General features: G+C 48.4%; 1 protein-coding gene across 10 annotated transcripts in view; it reads right to left on the reverse strand.

Annotated features, from left to right (window-relative positions):
• The window catches only part of LOC146195003 (uncharacterized), an 82,863-nt gene that overhangs the window by 55,549 nt on the left and 6,968 nt on the right, over positions 1 to 20,346 (reverse strand). The window lies entirely within an intron of this gene.

Consider the following 20,346-nt stretch of genomic DNA (forward strand, 5'->3'; position numbering starts at 1 on the left):
AGTTATTGGATACCTGTGTAATTGCATGCTTAGCGTTTGTATTCTGTGAACCTCTCGTCTGTGTATCTCAAGTGATCTTGTGTATTCCTTTGTATCGTCTCTTGCTGTGCATAAATTGTGTTTTGTTTGTTACTTCTGACTCCGATCCTTTCTCTGGTTTGAACCGGCGACCGCTGGGCACCAAACGACCACCCCCTTCTGTCACTACAAGGTAGTTGAATTCCGGCTGAGCTTGCCACGCAGGTCGAGGGCATCTCCTTTGCGACCGGAACAGCTACCCCCTCTCACTCTAAGGGTGTCTGGGAGTGTGCGCACCGTTAAGGGCGCGTCGTTAATAATACCCCATAATTATTAACGGGTGACAATTATTCTGGCGTCCGCGACAGGACGTTTGGTGCATTCAAGCTCAGAGGACGGAGAACGAGTTAGAAGAGTTTACGAAGAGGTCGTAAACTGTGTAGCAGCAGAGCGATAGCGAGAGGTAGTGCAGCGCGGAAGCGTTTAGGCGAGGTTCGCTAAGCAGACTTAAGGCTACGCCCAAACAGTTCGTGCTTCAGAGATGAATCTGAAAGAGTTGATTGAGGCTGGCACCCAGCTGGGGTTGTCCGGTGCCGAACTGCGCAAATGGGTTAGCCAGAGAGAAAAAGAGGAAAAAGAGAGGGAAAAAGAAGAGAGAGAGAGAGAGAGAAGAAAAGGAATGAGAGAGGGCTCGAAAGAAAGCCGAGGAAGAAAGAGAGAGAGCAGAAAAAGAACGAGAGAGGGCTCGAAAGGAAGCCGAGGAAGAAAGAGAGAGAGCAGAAAAAGAGCGAGAGAGGGCTCGAAAGGAAGCCGAGGAGGAACGAGAGAGGGCTCGAAGGGAAGCCGAGAAAGAGCGAGAGAGGGCTCGAAAAGAAGCCGAGGAAGAATGAGAGAAGGCTCGAAAGGAGCGTGAAGAGGAATTTCAGCGAGAAAAAGAATTACTGACTATGAAACTTCAGCTCCAAAACTCAGGGAACAGCAACGGTTTAGCTGAAGTGCATAGCGCCAGTGAAGGACATAGCAGCTTGCGGATAGACGCAAGCAAATTGATCCCGAAATACGACGAGAGAAGAGACGATCTCGACGCGTTCCTCTTGCGTTTTGAAAGGGTCGCCATAAATGCAAATTGGACAGACAGTGAATGTGCTACCATCTTGAGCACTTGCCTTAGCGGCGAAGCATTAAGTGTGTTTGGGAGACTTCCTCCTGAGGATGCAGGCAGCTATAACAAAGTGAAAGCTGCATTACTTAAAAGGTTTAGATTTACGACGGATGGGTTTCGAGAGAAGTTCAGGACTGGAAAACCTATGGACGGCGAAACGGCAACACATTATGTTGCGCGATTGAGTCATTATTTTGACCGCTGGACTGAACTCTCAAAAATTAAACTAGAGTATGGCGCACTTCGCGAACTCCTAATTAAGGAACAATTTCTGGGTAGCTGTCACCCTCGTTTGTCGCTTTATTTAAAAGAAAGAAAGGCACATACATTGGATGAAATGATGGAGCTCGCAGACCAGTATTTGGAAGCCCAGGGAGGCGAAAATTTGAGCAAAATTATAAATTTTGAAACCCCTCGAAAGCCCGAATTCCGACAGACACAACCTATCGTAAAGTCACCCCCGAGGTGCTATCTCTGCGGACAACTAGGCCACATCGCCCCTAACTGCCGCAAACTCGCAACCAACAATCCATCCTCGTGTTGGAAATGCGGACAGAGGGGCCACAAAGCAATGTCGTGTCCCGACGTTGACAAGGCAGCTCCGCAGGCGGCATGCGCGAGGACTCCGTCAGAGTCGGAATATCGCCTGGAGGAAGAAGATGCCGATGGCTTTGTTGAGCTTAAGAACGGCAGGAAAGTCCGCGTGGTGCACAACCTAGAGGAGGAGGAAGCAGAGAGGGTGGTTAATCGGAAGGACAAGAAAATACGGGTGGTGAACGCCGTAGTACATGCACAACCTGGAGCTGCTGTGAATGGTATGCCGGTTTCGAGGGGAAAGATAGGAAGAAAGTCAGTTTCTGTGCTACGAGATACAGGTAGCAGTGCCGTAATCGTTAGACGCAGTTTGATTCATGAGAATGATCTAACTGGCAAGAAATGCCCTGTGAGGCTGATTGACGGCTCAATCCAATTACTCCCTGAGGCAAAATTGGAAGTACAGACGCAATACTATTCTGGAAAATTGACAGCGCTGAGCATGGAACGCCCTATCTACAATTTGGTGTTGGGAAATATCAAGGGCGCAACATTTCCCGAGGATCCTGATCAAGGTCCTGCGCCTGTGCGCTGCAAGGAATCTAAAAAGAAAAATACAAGGCGAGGAAAGCAAGGCCATGAGAAGCCGGAAGAAAAGACTCGAGACATGATTAAACAAAAGGAAGCACCTCAGGAGGAAACCGAAAAGAAAGAGGCAACACAGGCAAATAAAGTCAGGACTGCCTAGGCCTTCGTTGATGCAGGTAGCCCAAGTGTTCGTCCTACTTATGGGGGCGTTACTGGGGATATTTCACCTTCAGCGGAAGGCATACCGCTGCCTAGGAAAGAACACTATTACAGTGATTCTTTTTGTTGGTCTGTGTGCGTTGGCACATGTTCCCGTGTATCCGTCGGCGCTACTGGTTGTAGGGGCAATTATCGGCACACATTGGTTGTGTGATTTGCAAGAGGATAAGTCCTGCCTCAGGGAATTTTCAGTAGCCCGATCGGAGAACATAGAAGCGTCTCAAATGCGAGAGCCTAGAGCGAAGGCAGAAGTCCTGGCGGACAGAAGCGTGTCACGCACTGATCGCGGGTTATAATTACGCTCGCAAATTTAGGTTTGTGCGCTTCGCATTTGAAGAGCTGAGTGTTGTTGATTCCTATGTGTATCTGACGACAGCGTGGTGCTATGTTTGTGAACATCATGGCATTGATGTGTGAATTTTGTAATGGGTTACTACAGTTTGTGAAATTTGTGCAATGTGTGTTATATGGTGATTTGCCCCATATATTTGTGAGCGCATGCATGTGCGCGCGATGTTCGTGGTTGTTGTGAATATTGTGGGACAATATTCTTTAAGGGAGGGGCAGTGTCACGAAATCGGCGCCCATTTTCATCAAGCCGGTACGGCGCGAGGCCCGCACGGTGTCGCGTGGAAGGCATGGAGAGAAAAGCCCCTCTTCCCCGCGCGGGAGAGCGCGTAGCTTTGTACGCGTTGCCGTCACCCTCTTTCCCCTTGCCCGGGGAGGACGGTGGTTCATCGGCCTGGAATGCGCCAGAAAAATGGAGAACTTTCAATGGGACCTGGCCAATGACGACGCGCGGCTCGACTGGAGGAGAAGAGAGAGCTATAACCAGCGAAGCTAAGTGTGTGTGCGCGCTAGCTTTGACGCGTGCTAACAAACAGACGCGGCGCGCCCTATTTAAAGCGACCGCGCCGCTTGTTGAGTCAGTCAGTCAGTCAGTAAGTCAGTCAGTCAATTCGTCAGTGTTCTGCGACGTGCTCGCCTCTGCTTCGGCTGGACTCCCGGGGATCACCCGCTGCTGGCAAGCCCACGAACTTTCAAGGGAGCGGCGCTCGTCTCGTATGGCGGCCACATCGTGACTCTTGAGGCGTCGGACTGCAACAGTGCCCGGTGAACAGTTTGGTGTTTGTTTATGTACTCTCTCGTGTTTCATCTGTTGTAAAGCCTCTACGTTATTAGATACCTGTGTAATTGCATGCTTAGCGTTTGTATTCTGTGAACCTCTCGTCTGTGTATCTCAAGTGATCTTGTGTATTCCTTTGTATCGTCTCTTGCTGTGCATAAATTGTGTTTTGTTCGTTACTTCTGACTCCGATCCTTTCTCTGGTTTGAACCGGCGACCGCTGGGCACCAAACGACCACCCCCTTCTGTCACTACAAGGTAGTTGAATTCCGGCTGAGCTTGCCACGCAGGTCGAGGGCATCTCCTTTGCGACCGGAACAGCTACCCCCACTCACTCTAAGGGTGTCTGGGAGTGTGCGCACCGTTAAGGGCGCGTCGTTAATAATACCCCATAATTATTAACGGGTGACAACCGGAAAACAGCTGAGTAGAGAAAAGTCAACGTAATATGGACTCCAGCGCACGCGTATGCTCCTGGTAACGGGGCTGCACACGAGTTGGCCCGAGATCTCTACTTCCGGGTAATCGTGAAGCTGCCTGATTGCAAGGACATGGACGAACGTCTATTAAATTACACAGAAATAGTCTGAAATTATAGACAAAGCAGAAAGCTGGTGCCACCACCAGATAAGCTCCTGAGCAACAAAGAGACGACCGTATGGCGGCGTCTATAGGCATAGGTGGTGTTGCTATAGGCAGGGAATTACATCCACCCGGTGTCGGCCTATCACGTCCACAAAGATGAGCAACAGGACGATAAATGTAAGCAATGTGGGGATAGAGGGACCCTCCATCACGTAATTTGGGAATGCGCTAGCTCGCCAGGGGCTAAGACAAAAATGCTTAGTAGATAGGCCTGGGAAACCCTCCTGTGGAGCGAGGACCTAACTCTTCAGAAGCAAGCCATCTGCCTGGCAGAAGAGGCCTCAATGAACCAGGGCCTCTTTGCTTGTATCTAATCGCGGAGGTTCTGGCCCTCGTGCCTTAGGCCTGCTTGCCGGGTGCGGGGAGTAGGGGGCCTCCATTCTGTTGGAAATAAAAGTTTTTCACACACATGCATATACGAAGCTGAGCCCGCCTGGCGTCCGATCGCGACGTCCGTGCGACGCCTTTCATTTGCCGCTTTGAACGCCGCACCACACAGCAAACAAGCAGACCAAGGTGTTTAAGAAGCGTTAGCACAGCAGGCATAAGCGGCATTTGAAATTGATTTTCAGGATAGAAAAATTGCAGTTGTCACAACTGTTGTGGCTGTAGGAAGAAAGAAAAAGAAAATACACGAGCCTGCTACTGGCTCCGTAGCTGAGCCACCTCCGCTGCCTCGTGCGGACAGAAGAGACTGATTTATTTATAGGAAGGGAAAAGCGCGGTAACTGTCTCACTTGATTTCTGTGGACACCGCAACCGCGCTGTAAGGGAAGGGAGGAAGATGGGAGTGAAAGTGGATAGAGAGAAAGAGGAGCCGTAGTGGAGGGCTACGGAGTAATTTCGACCACCTGGGGATCTTTAACGTGCGCTGACACCGCACAGCACACGACGCCTCTAAATAGACAAGAAAAAAAAGAAGAGGGAGAGAAAGACGCGCGCCGCAACAACAGCCGTCGTCCACCACCACCGAAGCGGTGGCGGGTGCAATGACGGCCTACAACAGATAAAATCAGTGGGTGGTTAGCCCCCGCCGCAAGCGGCGTTGACCTACCGTCCCAGCCCCGTAGGGCCAGGAACTGCCACCCTTCGACGAAGGCCTCACAATTCTCCGCCGACACATGCACCGCACCGCAAAGGGAGTGAGGAAGGTGGGAGTGAAAGAAGAGAGGCAGATAGAAGAGCGTTAGTGGAAGGCTACGATCTACCGCGCTATAATGACTTTCACCTCATCGCACTTTAGTGGTCCAATGTCCCTGTATAATTTTTCACGCATCTCAGCTTAGCTTCAGGAAAGGCTTTTGCAGAGCTCCACGAATTTGCAATACACTCGCCTGGCTATAACGACTAGGAGCGACCTGCCTTCACCTCCTATTTCTGCACGTCGTATAATGACTAAAATTTTGTTATTTATTGCGTGTTTCACATCGTGATAACCTTTAAAGCATCCCCTCCTTAAAGATGATGGGGCTGGGACAGGTAGGCCACTTCCGCTTGCAGCGGGGGCTAGCCTGCCACCGAATTTTTATTTGTTGTAGGCCGTCATTGCCACCGCTTTGGTGGTGGACGGCGGCTGTTGTTGCGGTGCGCGTCTTTCTCTCCCTTTTCCTTTTCTTTCTTCTCTATTTCGTCCGTGGGTTGTGCGATGTCAGCGCGCGTTAAAGATCCCAAGGTGGTCGAAATTACTCCGTAGCCCTCCACTATGGCTCCTCTTTCTTTGCACTTTCACCCCCACCTTCCTCCCTTACCTTACGGCGCCATTGAGGTGTCCACAGAAAACAAGTGAGACAGTTACCGCGCCTTTTCCTTCCTATAAATCAATCAATCAATCTCCTCTGTCTGCACGAGGCAGCGGAGATGGCTCAGCTAAAGAGACGATAGTAGCAGGCCCGTGCATTTTCGTTTTCTTCTTCCTACAGCCCAAAAACAACACTCCTTAAATTACATGTACTTCGCATATAATAAAAAATGAGAGCTGAGAGTCCATACCGAGGGCATGCGTTCGGATGTAGACGCGGGGATTTGTAGTACCAAGCAGATGGCGAGAGGGCGTTTTTCAGCACTGTTATGGCGCCCCCTAGGCAGAGCATGACGCCTATAACGAAAGCTAGAAATTACTCCGAGGGATCCTGTATCACCGTCCACTCTTTGGATTGACATTCCTACTCTTCACTGGTAGATTATAGATGAAATGAAACGCTCATTCCCCAAAGTACGCAGTCGCCATGAATGTGTTTTCACTTCCAAAAAGTTGAAAGCGTTTTTTTTTTTAATCGGGATAGCTTGCGCTTAAAGGTCAATCACTTGTGTTAGAGCGCAGCTCTTTATTGCCCGTTTCTGCGTTTCGCGATGCCGCCTTTGTTCCTCATAACCACCTCCATACATAAATCCTGTCTCCACCGGGAATCAAACCTCTCTCCCTTGGATTCCCAGCCGAGCACTTTAATCAACCTCGCTGCTCGGCATTGTTAAACGCACATCGTAATTCCCCTTGTTTACCGTGAGGATGATAATAGCAATGACAATAACGCTGCGTTATTGATAATGACAATGATTACATTAGCAATGATAATGACGGTTAAAGTTGATAATAGCAGTGAGAGCAAACATGATGCACCCTGTGCACTAGCAACACTCAGGATTTCATATTTCTGCGGTGTAGATTCCACAGCGCCCGTTCCTGCGCTTCGCTTAAGCTAATAACGTAATCGTCTTCATCGCCGTATTCCCTTGTAACTAACTCGGCAGCCAAAAAAAGTATGGTACAACAGAATAGGAGATCAAAGAAAGGTGTGTATGACTTTATGGTCACTGTAAAAGAGGAAGTGAATAGCATTTCGAATAAAGAATGGTATCATAGGATACAGCGTCAAGGAAACGAGTGCAAGAGACAAATAGGGTGACGTGATTTAATTCAGTAATTAATCAGAGCCAATAACAATTGTAACAGGTTCGCAGAACAAGAAAGCCACAATGTATGTCGCATCACCTCTGTGGACACCTTAACCACGCCATAAAGGAAGAGAGAAATATGAGTGAAAGCTGAAATGTGAAAGGGGTGCTGTAGTAGAGGGCTCCGTAGTAATTTTGACCACCTTGGGACCTTATAAGTGCACTGATATCGCACAGCACACGAACGCTTCTTCGTTTCGCCTCCATGAACATTTTAATAGAGCCAGGAAACCAAAGGCCCAGTAGCTCTCATTCGCGCAAGAGAAATTGGTTGATATGAAATATTTGGGGAAAAATATTCTGTTATTGTACATGTTTTTGCTTGAATTCTTTCACCCAATCTATCGAAAGGCTGAAACAGCTGATGAGTTGCGCTCAACTTTTGCATTAGGAAGTAACGTAATCGTCCGCAGGTTTGCTGCGCAGATGTACAGAGCAGCTTGGAATTTTCGTTGAGGAAGAACTCCTAAGGAAATTCGCAGTGAACCCCTATAATTATTTCTTCGAGCAAAATATATTAAGTACACAAACAACTAAGAACATCACCATCATCATCATGAACCATATTGCAATGAGGTGAAGGCTGAAGAAGAAGAATTTGACTATTGAGCCAAGCCATTCTCGAAGGAACCAATAACCACGTCTGCGTAGCATCAGCGGCGCACCAAATGGATTTTAACAAACTACCGACAGAGATTATTTTAAAGATATTTTCCTACCTTCCCCAATCCTTTCTAGTTACAATCAGCAATGTTTCCGAGAGGTGGAGGAAACTGGCATTCGACCCTTATCTGTGGACCTACGTGTGCATTGACGCACGGCTCCAGAGTGCCCAAGATGTCCGTGATCTCCTGGATAGGACTACAATGGTCCGGAAGCTGGACATTTCAGAAGGTACTGTTCATTTGACCGTGGTTGCGTCGACCTCAAACCAATTTACTCAACTAACTACACTGGTAATTCAGGGCTGTGACCTGTCACATCCTACTATGCCACACATACTGCGAAACTGTCCGTCACTCACTAGCATAACGCTCAGTGGTGAAGGAAGCATTTTACCTTCTGATGTACGCGTGCTCGAAACCTTAACGTCGCTCAAGATGCTGATTGCATATTCAGTACACATTCAAGATGATGGCCTTAAGCAGATATGCGCTAGTTGTCCTACGCTCGAGCGACTGATTTTTAAAGCAGATAGGATCGCTCGCAAAGACACGTGGGAATGCTTTCAGGGACTGCGTTATCTGACTCACCTATGTGTCAACTACATCTCAACAGCCGCACTGCTGCATGCTTCCAAGAGCTGTCCCCGCCTGGAGAGGCTAACAGTGGGCACAATGTCCAATGAGAATGGGATCACTGCAGCGCAGGCGCTCCAGGGATTCATGAACCTCAAAGCACTTAGCGTGATTGATTCGTGCGGCAGCGGGTGGTTCAACGCTGACTTCAGAACGCCAAGACGTCTCGAGCATTTGCACATGCCCTGCCTTGCCATGAATCGCAACCAGCTGAAGGAGATTGTTAAAACCTGCAGTGATACGCTTCGATACATTGGTATGGACGGCCGAGACATTGGCCGCGGCACATTAGGTATGCTTTCTGAATGCAAACATTTAAACAGCATCACAGTATTTTCGCTTATTGGCGTTAACTTAGTGATGTCAACTTTTTGCAAGTTTCCAAAGCTCTCACGGATGCAGCTGACCGTTTCTGGAGGCATGCAACACGTGATGCGCCAGTTAGCATCAATGGTCGATATTCTGGACACGTCAAGACATGGCAGCACAGAGCTGGTGCTCACATTGTACTGCTCTTCGCAGGCGTCTCAGAATGTAATGGTCCACGAACTATCTCTCTTCAATGACTTTCTCGCCTTGAACACGTGCCTACCTCGTCAGCACATACAGGACCTAGAGCAACAATGCTGGCGTATCGAGGACGAAAAGCTGTTCTGGCTACCTAGGGGCAGTGAAGTTGAACGCACAATCAAGACTTCGTTTCCAACAAGGAGCAAGACGTTGAAGTATCTTGCGATTACCATACATGAGCAGTGATTATGTCCTGCTCGTACAGCCAAACAGAAGCCCAATCACGGCCGCATATTTATTAAATGTGGTTTTGAACATTTGAAACTTTGTGAAAATGTTCTTATCCTTTAGGATAGAATCACTGATACACACATTTCTGCGAATGGAGAGTTGTTGATGTTCCACACGCAAAGCAAGTAGAAAAAATACCTCACAGGGACCGCTTGTCCTTTGGATTTTTGTACTGATATTTCTTAGTACAGGTATAGGAGCACTCACTCAGACTGCCCGACCAGTGTCATGAAGCTGGCATATTGCGGGTATATTGGATTAAAGTGGTCCAGCTTCAGGTTGACTAAAATGGGACAGCAACGCGTACGAGAATTTTGATTGCAATAAGTGCATTGCAAAAGATTACAAGCGCTCCCTATAAGGCTCTTGACCAAATTTCTTTAATAGGTGCGCGCAGCCTGCTGGCTAATCAAATACTGCAGTTAATAAAAGAAATTAAAGGGCACTGCAGAAGCTGCACTGGAGCAACGCGAAAGCACGGATGCTGCTGTTGGTTGCTTCTAGTTGCTTCTAGTTGCCTAATTCAGTTCTTGTTTATCCATTTTAGTCTGGTACTTTCACATTTCGCGCCAATCCCTTCCTATGCCTTTTTGCGGCTATACTTGCGGATGCGTGGCGTCACATCCTCCACGTCACATTATTCACTTCTTGTTTATTCATTTTATTCTTCGGTACTTTCAAATTGCGCGCCAGTCCCTTCCTATACCATTTTCCAGCTCTACTTCCGGTTGCGTGACGTCACCTCCTCTGCATTACATTTATTCACTTCTTGTTTATTCATTTTAGTCTTTAGTACTTTGACATTACACGCTAATCCCTTCCTATGTCCTTTTTCGGCTCTACCTCAGGCTGCGTGACGTCAGATACTTGGCGTCGCCCTAATTGACTGCCTTAACTACTTTAGTGTTGGGTTCTTTCAAATTGCGCGCCAATTCCTTCCTATGCCCTTTCTAGGCTCGACTTCAGGTTGCGAGACGTCACATCTATGACGTCATCCTAATTGACTGATTTAATTACCTATTATAGTATTTGATACATTCAAATCTGGCGCCAAGCCATCCGCTAATGACACCATTCTTGGCTGTACTGTTAAATCTTTTGCCTCTAATTATTTACCCAATTACCGTATTGGCCTAATTAATATTTCGGACACAACATTACATCACCCTCTATTGATTGACACCACTCATTAACGCCTAACACTTCTCAATTACAACTGCTGCAGATAACTTTTTTATTTTTTGCCTGTACTTATTTCCTAATTAACGTATTGGCCTACTTATATGTTCTGCAGCAACATTACGTCACCCTCTATCGCTTGACACCACTCATTAACCTCTACTACTTCTCAATTGCTCACAACTGCTGCGGACACGATTTTGCGGACACGGTCTGTGGACAGAAATCTGAACAATGCGAAGTAACGCTTTCGCGTTAATAAAAAAATTAGGGGGCCTCTTAGAAGTCTCTTAATGGGAGATTGTCGGAAGCCTACCCTTCCTCCCCTGTGATATGCTTCTCATTGTCCATTATCGGAGTTCGTCGCAGTGCTACATATAATTATAATTGGTTTACAGCAAAGGCCTGCGACACACTCGCCGGCAAAGAAGGTACACCATCACTCCTGTCACGTGGCGTTCCATAGCGCGCGTTGAAATGTGGGATTGCAGATGGCAGGAACGCTAGAAAAGAACACATTTCGCGGAATATGGCAGATCTGGCACACAACTCTCGCGCATAGAATTTCGTTCTGGGACTAGAAAGGCTTTCGCCTTACAAAGAGAGCGGCATGTGCAGGATAAATTGAACGAGGCAGGGCGAGGATAAATTGCCTTGTCGAAACGCTTGGCTTGCAAACTGATGCTCCCCTTAACTCTTGTTCAATGCTATTTCATGCGTTTTAGCCATCTTATTACTATTGTTCTTTTTGGCATTAGTGTTTTTATAGCGTTCTACACTTTTTCTCTTGCCGAGTATGTTTATTGGAATTAGGAAGTGGAAGTGAGCGCTTGGACCTCTTGTTTTGTACCTATAGTCTCACTCAGTCCCAATATCACGCACGTTAGCTATAGGATCTTGCGGCTGAAGAATACAGCAAGCGTCAGCATCTAAACTTTCAAATTATAAAAAATTCGGCCCACTCCACAATCTGTACTAGAGAAATTCGAAAGCCTGAGCATTGCTGCTGCACATGGTATATCGCGCGTCTTTTGTATAGCTTTTGCTAGCAAGGCCGGGGCTCGTGTCGCATAGTGGAAAATTCCTTTCCTTAACGCACGTTCGTTGCAGTGTTGTATATAATTAGTTTACAGGAATGGAAAGACGCAATATTTTTTACACTTTTTTCGGCAAGTGGGTTTGGACTTTACATAGTTTCTCCAGTGAGGGCGTTTTAATTGTTTCATCGCGCAACCGCAACGCCTCCTAATTCCTAAAAGCCTGCGATGTGATGTGATAACTTTATTTTCCACCAGATAAGGAGGCCCCCAATCCCCGCCTCGGCATGCAGGCCTAAGTAATGAAAGTCGATACCTCTGCGATCAGAAGCAGGCAAAGAAGTCTTGGCTCTTCGCGGCTTTTTCCACCAGGCGGATGGCTTGTTGCTGTGGAGCCGGGATCTCGCTCCGCAGCAGGGCTTCCCAGGCTTCTCTACAATTTATATTTGTTTTAGCCCCCGGGGGACTAGCAAATTAACAGATTATATGGTCTCTTCCCACAATGCTTGCATTTATCGTTTTTTTCTATCGTCTATCTGGTCATAATATGCGAAGACCGGGTTTAAAAAGTTCCCAGCTTGCAGGCGCCGCCATGCGACAGCCTCCCTATTGTTTAGACTTTTATCCGGTGGTGGCACCAGTCCTGCTTAACCTGTAATTTTTAAGAATCTCCGTATACTTTTGCAGGCGCTCGTCCATGTTCTGGCAGTCGTGCGGCTCCACAAGTTACCCGGAAGTAGAGAGCTCGAGCTAACTCGTGAGCCGCTTCGTTGCCAGGGAAGGACGTGTGTGCAGGGGTCAAAATTAGGCGAATTTCCATGTTTAGTCGTCAACTGGCCAGAATCCTTGCCGCTTCGGGCGAGACCCTACCCTTTTTAAAATTCCAAATAGCCTTTTCGCTATCGCCGATTATGAAATTGGCTTGCGTTCCGACGCAAGCGAGCGCTATTGCAACTTCTTCAGTAAAAGTAATAATAATTGGTTCACAGGAAGGGAAAGGCGCAGTGTCTGTCACACTTATTTCTTTGGACACCTGAATCGCGCTGTGAGAGAGGGGAGGAAGGTGGGAGTGAAAGTGGAAAGAGAGAAAGAGGAGCCGTAGTGGACGGCTACGGAGTAATTTCGACCACTTGGAGATCCTAAATCTCCTCTGATGGGGCTGGGACAGGTAGGTCACCGCCGCTTGCGGCGGGGTCGGGCCTGCCACCGAACTTTTATCTGTTGTGGGCCGTCATTGCACCCGCCAATATTTCGGTGGTGGTCGACGGCTGTTGTTGCGGTGTGCGTCTTTCTCTCCCTCTTCCTTTTCTTTCTTCTCTGTTTTTTCTTCTGTCTGCACGAGGCAGCGGAGGTGGCTCAGCTACAGAGCCAGTAGCAGGCCCGTGGATTTTCTTTTCATTCTTCCTACAGCCACAACATCAACAACGCTGACACAGCTCACGGACAGCTCACGGACGACTCTTCATTTCGCCTCCATCGAAACGCAGCCGCGGAGGTCGGGATCGAACCCGGGTACTCCGGCACAGTAGTCGGGCGTCTTACCACTGCACCACCCCGGCGGGGCGCAACTTCTTCAGCCGTTTCGGCGTTGCGGCTTCTAATGGTGGCGGCTGATACCGGGGCACCTCAGCCGTCGACCACCGAGGCGACCGCCCCCGTTTTGTCACTTGCCGCTTCCACGTACGCAACCAACTTGCTGTCTATCGAATCGAAGCGTCTGATTAGTGCTTCTGCTCTCTTCTCCCTCCTATCTGTGTTGAATATGGGATGCATGTTACGAGGGAGGGGGAATGATTAGATTTTCTCAGCAGTCCTGTGGAATACCTTATTTTTCTCGTAGTCCCCTATCTGTCTGCAGGCCTACCACTTCGAGTATAGTTCTGCCCGTGGTCGTTCGACTTAATCTTTCCAGCTCCGCTATTTCGTCCCAGCTATTTTGCACTCCCATAGAAAAGAGCTTCTCTTTGGATGTGGTAATTGTAAACCCAGGGTCCTCTTTATGCACCGTCGAATGAGAGAGTCTAATCTCCTCTTCTCCTCTGACCTGATATTTAAGAACGGCGTGGCATAGCTCGCACGACTTATTACGTAAGCTTGGGCTAGTTTATGCAAGCTTCTTTCCTTCAGGCTTTGTACTTTCAACGCGATCGTTCTAAATATGCCAATGGCTTGCGTGGCGAATCCCTCTAGCTTTTTTATTTTTCCATCAATATAACTATTTTCCTAAATAAATAGCCTTAAAATTCTGATGTGATCTACCTTTGGAACTGGTTTCCATTCTACTTTATGTCAAAGTCACAGCTGCGCTTGCATCAGAGTGACTTTGGGTTATAGATGAATAATTCAGATTTTCGCGGCGGGCATGATAGACCCGTACTGTCAGCGTAGCCTATGACAGCGTCTGCCGCAGCCTGCAGGCGCTCCTCAATGCTCGGATCACTACCCTGGTTAATCCAGAGATTAATGTCATCCGCATAAATACTGAAATTTAGCCCCTTTATGCTCATCACAGCTTCTGGGAGGCCCTTCATGACCACATTGAAAAGGAACGGAGAGAGAAGCGAGCCTTGCGGCGTCCCCCTGGTCGCTAACTTCAGTGTGGGAGACTGAATGTGTTGAAACTTCATTAAGGCAGTTCTGCTTGACAAAAAGTCTTTGATGAACTCGTATGTTCGCGCACCTACTCCGATTTCTTTTAGACCGTGGAGGATCGCTTCGTGTTTAACTTTATCAAAAGCCTTTGCCAAGTCCAGGCCGAGAATCACTTTGGCGTCTCTAGAACGAGAGTCGATTATGTATTATTTGAGTCGGAGCATCACGTCCTGCGTGCTCAAACGCGGTCGAAAGCCGACCATATCGTGCGGCGACAGGTGGATGGCCTCACTTTTAAGGTCCCTAGCGCAGCCCGTGCGGAGGAGGTAGCAATTGCCCTGGCTGCCTCCCACCCTTAATCTAAATTCATCCTACTCGACTCGCGAGGGGCCTGTCGGAATTATGAGCTGGGCTGGATAACGCCTACAGCACAAATAATACTTCGGAGAGCAGCTTGGGATCAGGATCCCCAGACCCGATTTCTCATTTGGACTGCAGGCCACCAGGGCCTTCAAGGGAATGAGGCCGCCACTCGGCCGCCCGCGCACTCACTAACAGGGCCCCCGGCGTAGACCCTACCGATCTGGACCAGGACATTTAGCCTCTCTTAACGTTTCAAGAAATCTGTGCTACCGGGACTCGCACTGTCAGTACTCGGCTCCTCTCAAGGGGCTAGGGAAAGCGGGCGAAAGAATACTTCTTAGACTTTTTACTAATACTCTACTGTGCCCGGCAGTAGTCAAACATTACGACCCTTCCTTTTCTGGCCTCTGCCCTTTCTGTGGAGAGGTGACTGATACCTTTCACATGGTCAGGACATGCGAGCTAAATCCTTCTCTTTTACCCATAACCCCTTCCCCTACCCGAGAGGACTGGAAGGCGGCCCTGTTCGGCTGCCTGGATCTAGCGGCACAACAAGCGCTGGTCCAGCGAGCTCGTGTGGCGGCTCAGACCAATGGAGTCCCGGAATAAGGGACTCCACCTAGTATTGTAAGGGGAGCGGCCCACTAGGGGTGGCTATCCAAGCAGCCTCTACTTTTGCAATAAATGCTTTCCACCACCACCACCACCACCACCACCACCACATGTCGTTTTTCTCCATAAAGCGCATCAATCGTGTCTGGACTACATGCTCCATCAATTTCCCCATGCATTAGGTTAGAAAAATAGGCTTTAGAATTTCTGGTTTCGGGGGTTTGCCCGGCTTTGGGATTAGAATAACGTTTGCCGACTTCCACTGCCGAGGCAGGTGGCCTTTAGTCCAAATTTCTTGCGTATGCTCAGTAAGAGCGCTGATGATGGCATCATCCAGGTTTCTTAAAATTTTATGCTATCGCGTCAGGGCCCGAGGCTAATTTCATTTTTAGTCCAAATATTTCTGCCCTGACCTCCGCCTCCGTGATAGGTGCGTCCAGCTTCTCGTTGGGAGCTCCGTCATACTCTGGGAGGGGGCACTATGAGTATCGCCAATGTAGTACCTGTTGATTGTGCATCCATAAATTCCACGTCTGTACCCTTAAACGCGTGCTTGGCTTTTGATAATCTAATTTAAATAAGTACCTATTAGATCCGACCACCGTGGATCTAATAGGTGTCTCAGCAGACCCACGTTCTGGAAAGGCTCATGCCCCCTTCTATCTCGTCGCATCTGCTGCACAAATTCTTTTCGAAAATTTGACTGCATTTCAATTTCTTTGTCTAGCTATCATCCTTCTAAAATTACGGTTCCACTTTTGCTTCTTTAGTCTGCGCTCCATACCATGTTTTGCCTCCCATATGTGAAACAGTTTGCTATCAGCTATCTTCGGGCCATCGTCCCCTTCAAGAGTATTTGTTGCCTCTCCAACATGACGCATGAGGCCTCCGTCCATTTTTCTACGTTTGTAATCTTCCGTGCGGTAGCCTTCTCTCGCTTTTCCCTACATAGTTCCCATTGCGTACCCTCGGTTGACACACACGGCGCGTCTTTACTCCTTTTTCAGGGATCGAGGCCATAATAACGTTGATGATGAAAACATTTATTGAAATTAGCTTAGATTAAGGGAAGGCTGGTTGGGTCCCTAGTCCGGGACGCCGTTGGTAAAAGCCGCTGCCCGTGCTCTTTCGACGAGGGCTCGTTGTTCCTCCATGGTCCGAGCCGGACAGGGCCGCCTCCCAACCTTCCAACGTTGGCTGATTTATTATGTCAATACTGGTATTTCGTTTACAAGCCCACATTTTTTAAAGTTTACCTTCTGGCCACAAAATTTGCACTGCGCCGAAAAGGATTCGGGCTTAAGGCGTGAAGTGTTGCTGGATTATTAAATGACAGTTTGTAGTTTGTAACCTTCGAAGGCGACACTCTTCTGATTTACTAAGGCCCTTAGCGGCCTTCGGGAATGTCTGCCTGGCGCAAATGCTGTAATATCTCTGAATATGTTGTTACCGGAGAGGGGGAGCCTAAATCAGCAAGGAAGGACGTAGAAGGATTCCGTGGAAGAAAAGCTCGGGCCGAAGCGTGTGCGCGTTCATTTCCTTCAACTCCCTTGTGACCTGGTACCCATAGCTCCTTCCGTGCAGTTGAAGTCCTACATTGACTCAGAATTTTGCAGGCTGCCGGCGTGATTCTGCCACGCATATAGTTTTCATAAGCTGCATGGGAGTCCGTAATTATGTATTTTGATGTGGAGTGCGTTGTAGTTAGGGCTATCGCCACTTCCTTTATAGCCTGCGTATCTCCGTTACGAACTGCAAGCCCCTCCATGACCTGCATTTGGTGCCCCACTGATATTGTTGACATCCCCGATACAGGACCCGCAGCGTCCACGAAGAAGGCCAGAAAGAAACGGTCGCTGCCAAAATTTTGCTCCAAATTTTGCCAGTTCATATCTCACATTTTTGGAGAAGGTCAAGTCAGGGTAAGTGTCTACGCAGACACTGTTACTCACCCTGGATGGAAAATTAGGGTCCGTGTGCAAGGCGAGTCCCAGATCGTGCGTGTCTTCCCATAATTGCCTGCCTTTAGGATCTTGTTTAGCGTAACCCCATTTCGGGTGCGCCGCACTGAAGTCACCGGCTATTAGCAAGGGGTTACTCTCGGCTGTCATTATCGCTTTGCGAAAGAAAGCCATGAATCTCACCTTTCTCTGCTGTGACGTACTATAGAAATTTAAGATGAACACGCTTGGTTGCTCTTTTCGTCCCGTAAGAATTTCAAATAGCACTGCCTCAATTTCTTTCGTGTTGATTTCGTGCATGATTGCAGCAATGTAAGTTTCTCTTAATCAACGTTCTGACGCGAGATTTCTCACCTCTGTCACTTGAAAAAGATTGGTATCCCGAAAGTTTTGCTGCTTTACCCGTCTTTTTCAGGGATATAGCTAGTAGTTTCTCATCTAATAGTGTCATGTACTGTAGCACTCACTACCGCTTGCGTTGGAAGCCGAGACAGTTCCACTGCCAGACTAAAGACTTATTTGGTGCGCCTCTGGCTATTATGGAGCTGATCAAATGTTTCCTCAGCTTTTTGCAGCCATTCTCCAATTGCAATTAATTCTTCCCTTTGCAGTTGTGCTTCGGCCGTAAGAGGTTGGATCTGGCTTTGAGTTTTATTTATTGCTCCCATAATTTGGGCTACAAAAGATTCGAATTTAGCTTTGATTTTGTCTCTAATCTTTTTTCTAGTACCACCAATGGATCAGCGTCTTCCACTTTGCATTTCATTGGGGGCGGTCTAACCGATTCTACAATCATGTTTTCCTCCTCCGGAGCCGCCGGCTGCGTGGGAGTCACAGCCTTAGGGGCCAGGGCAGTTGGTTTCGATACCAATTTCGGTTGCGCTCTATGGGGGGAGAGGGACCCAGTACGCGCTTGCCCTTTTGGCCTATGTAACTCTTGAGTGAGATTATTAATGATATTTTTAAGCTCCCCAACTTCTTTCCTTAATTTATAGATCTATCTGCTTGTCCATCTTATCGTTTAACTGGAAAACGCCACTCCCAAAGCTAACATTTTTACGGTCCCTGCTCGGGCTCCGCTTCTTAGTCCACGGATTCTCCGGATCCCTGGAACTCGACCTCCAGTTGCGTCTGGATCCGAAACGCCCCCTGGAGTGGGAGCTCGACCGGCCGCGCTGCTTTCGCCCTTCGGTAGTCTCCTCCAGCCTCGGGAAGGAGTCGTTTCTGGAGCGATAGTCCTTGTTTCCACGCTTGACCTTGGAACGACCTCTGTGATTTTCCTCGACGGTCGCTTCGACTTGTTGTTGCTGCTGCTGTTGAATGTTGGCCTTGCGTTCCCATTTCCTCTTGTTCACCTCGTATGGAACGCGGTAGAGTTCTCGACATTTTTCGTCACCAAGCGAGTGTCCTTTCCCGCAAAGTTGGCATTTGCACGCAAAGAAATGGTCTTGTGGTGGTTGTTCCATGCCACAGCCACGGAATTTCATATTTGCGGTGTTCGAGCCTGCCGCAGGCGTTGCAAACTTCAACCTTCTTGCGGTAGAGAAGGCAGCATTGCGCCACAGGCATGAATCTCACCCACCGCGGCACCTCCTTGTCTTAAACAGTATTAAAACTGCCCTCGAATTTCTTCCCAGTCTTCGCACTCCCAGGACCGGAGGATTACCGTAGATTTGCAGCCTTTTCAAAATAACTTCGTTCGAGAAGGACAAACAGACTTCATGTATGAAGCCTTTTCCGCAGTTCTCCGGCATAGCGATGTACGTAGTCAGTTCGATTTTTTCCATTCAAACACGAGGAGCTTCAAGTCTACGTACTTTCTCTTTCCGCGCTGACGGTGGTGACAAGAATGGACTGTTGCTTCACATTCAATGAGATGACATCTTCCCCGGCCGCGTCTGGGCTCACGCCAGCCGCCCCAGTTATACGTCAGCCAAATACGCACTTCCGTATTTCATCATACGTGCGAGATCGTCGCGCGGCCTGACGACTATTTTCTCGGCGCCGGCCGGAATACGGGAAAATTGCCTTTCAGCCAACTTTGCCGCCATCTTCCTGCCTGCGAGCTTCTCGGCGGCGCGCTGGCGTTTCATATTGCGTGCCTCGTCGCCCACTAGGGCTGCCGCTTTCCTTTTCTTTTTACTAACGTACCATTGTCTCGGCACGTTCAATTATTCTGGATATATCTCTGCACCTTCTCCGGTCTCTCTCATGGCTAAGGCAGTCTCCGAGCGGAGCTTCCACCGCCGGTGGCTTCTTACCGCTAGGCCTAATCTCAGGCTTAGCTCACCACGTGGCTCGTTGAACACATCAAAGTCCCAAAAATCGTAACGAGACGAGGAAGGCCCACCTTAGAAGAATTGATATCCTCGGGTTCCGTTCGTCGAATATCCAAAATCCGTCGAATCCAACTTGTGGTCGAGCGGCCGTAGTCGATGGAGACCATCGAACGCACCTCCGCCCCGTCTGGTGACGTCACCATCCGCCAGCCTATTGGGCGCATTCCGCCGAACGCGCACTGGGAAGCATCGCAAATCAAGAAGTGGCGTCTGATCGGCGGAGCTCAACTGCGTCCCCTAAATTTCCCCTCTTCCTGCACGCTGCTAGTTTGTCAAACCAGTCGCTTCTGCCAGTGTTTTTTCTCGGGTGAATTCTGCGGCTTGCAGGCTTTGTCATGCGAAACAAGTGCTTCGTACCTATGTGTCCAAGTAACTACCAGACGGGGAACAATGTTAGTCTTTCTGTTACCAAAGGTTGAGGGGCTCTATAATTATAAGAAATGGCTTTTTTTGTGGTTCGCCGAGAGAATTTTCTGCCAACTGCCAAGAAGAAGGTCAGCATCAAGTTTCTCTACTGTTGCCGCAAATGTACGGCGTGTAAGGGAGCCATAGAAAAAAAATTGATCTCTCCATCGAATTTAGGTAGCATTGTGTTGGTAATAGCGCGCAGCACTTTTGCTATTGTAAAGCTAGTGTGCGCGTTACACTTCCATGCATATGTACTCGAGTATAACTCATCGCACACCGATCTCAGTATCAAAATGGTGCCAGATGTTCCACTAAAAGTACCGTGTTCACGTCTAATTTTTTGAACAGAGTTCTGATGTGTCTGGGATGAAATGCGTATACCAAAACTATAGTTTCCTCAACAGCTCGACCGGAAACAGTTTAGCATGATGACTGAGTGAACTTCTCTCCTTGATAAACACCGTCTTTGCCAAGAGTAACCAGGCTGCACGTATTGCTTTTCGTTTGTATTC

The sequence above is a fragment of the Amblyomma maculatum genome, chromosome 3 (genome assembly GCF_055883805.1).
Source record: "Amblyomma maculatum isolate TAMU_Amacu chromosome 3, ASM5588380v1, whole genome shotgun sequence".
In the NCBI taxonomy this organism is placed as follows: Eukaryota; Metazoa; Arthropoda; class Arachnida; order Ixodida; family Ixodidae; genus Amblyomma; species Amblyomma maculatum.